The sequence below is a fragment of the Prorops nasuta genome, unplaced genomic scaffold, assembly GCF_024137725.1.
Source record: "Prorops nasuta isolate Cenicafe-Biocafe unplaced genomic scaffold, Cenicafe_Pnas_1.2 PNAS00016, whole genome shotgun sequence".
Taxonomy (NCBI): Eukaryota; Metazoa; Arthropoda; class Insecta; order Hymenoptera; family Bethylidae; genus Prorops; species Prorops nasuta.
In genome coordinates, this window is record NW_027116813.1 from 6,363,535 (window position 1) to 6,365,261 (window position 1,727).

General features: G+C 34.2%; 1 long non-coding RNA gene across 1 annotated transcript; it reads left to right on the forward strand.

The window, feature by feature from the left end:
- The first annotated feature begins 577 nt into the window (after positions 1-577).
- LOC136779345 (uncharacterized) lies at positions 578-1,411 on the forward strand. The gene is made up of 3 exons (XR_010823572.1): positions 578-885; positions 959-1,226; positions 1,363-1,411. It is a non-coding gene; the product is annotated as an uncharacterized lncRNA (long non-coding RNA).
- The last annotated feature ends 316 nt before the right edge of the window (positions 1,412-1,727 follow it).

Here is a 1,727-nt window from a genome sequence, read left to right on the forward strand (position 1 = left end):
CAGGAAGATTTTTCCCAAAAACAAAGTTGGCGATAGCAGGATGTTTGCATCGCAGGATGGGTTTTCGTAGATAGTCATAAAAAAAGAGAAACTCCCGGGTGGCTTATTTGCACCGCAGATGGATTTCCCCGTATGTAAAAAAAGATGTCTGAAAAGGGTAAATTGTATAGACACTTCTTGGTTTATTGCTCTATAAGCGATAATGCAGGTAGAGAAGGTATAGGGATGCTCTCTTTGCACCCAGGATAGGAATGTTTACTCCAATGTATATTCTATTTAAAATCTATGTTTTAATATAGATATATCAATAAGTTAAGTTCAATGTCTGCCTGATATTCAAATATCATTGCTTTATTTTTTATTTCGTCTAACTCATATATGGTGATACTGGAGGTAGTAGGAAAAATGCCCGAAAAATTTGAAGACCCGACGCATTCTCGTCTATGCTATTACGTAATCTATGACGTCGAATTATCAGTATAGGCAACTTTGACAACAGAAACTGTCAGTTCAGTACAGTCTCTCCAAAAATAAAATATATATTTATGTTATTAAAATATGTCAGCTCTCTATTCAATAGGGTTTAAATAACAATAAATGGGAATTAAAATTTGTTAATTAAATGTATAGGAATATTGGATAAGTATACTTTTCTTTTATAAGAGAATACAATTATTACGTAGAAGAACAATTACTTTGTGAATAATTATTCTTGTTTTAGGTTAATTAAATGAATATTAATAAAATATTGTGGAAAATAGAAATAGAGTTTAAGAAATAATTTAATTAAACGTATAGAACTGATGCCAAGGCTTACCTCCATTCAATATTTAATGATTGAAATATATAGATATTACAGTGGACCATTATATATATAAATGTCATGTAAGTTACATTAATCTAATTGAATCAATTTATTAAATTTATATCAATAAAGTATGTATTATATATTATTTAGGTGCTTTACTACCAATCCAGTCGATTAGGATCATTAAAATGTTCATTTTAACGTACATATGTATAAAAGGTATGAGAGAATCATGTACGTGGATATTTTCTTACAGCTGTTACGCCTTTCATATGCAGCAATTTAATACGATTCTAAATAGATAATGAAAATTAATTACAATTGTCTTAAAGGAAAATAGGCACTCACTCAACTCTTTCTCTCATTCTTTTTCCTTCAACGCAATATGATAAAAATTTTTTATATTAATTACGCATTGGTAAGTTTTCATTCAACGTCCTTTCTTACATTCAAACTAGCCCAACTAACATTGCACAGAGCAATGTGCCTGAAGAAAATGTGTAAAATTAATTCTATTATAAGGTATGTTTCACTGAATATTTTCATACTTACAGAACCATAGCTCACACTATATGACACCACTCCAAGCATTCAAATGACAGAGTTAAAATAACATTTGTAACGTTATTCCCGTCAGTGTGAGGGGCCACTCACTCTACGGGTTTTCCCATTACCTTCGCCCGTCCTTTTCTATCGGTATCAGGGCGCCAGTTGGTCAGTTGGGTGGCCAACAACCCTACGTTATCAATTGGGTCCTTCGACCCCCTTCTTTATGCATCTCTTACGGCCCTGCGGCCATGCATATGGACGGTAGCGGTAGCCAGGGTCGCTCAGTATGCTAGGTCGTGGAGAGAGGGGAGGGTTCCTTACGGAAGTCCGAGCCTCGCAGACCTGCCTGCTGAGGGGCATACATTTCTTC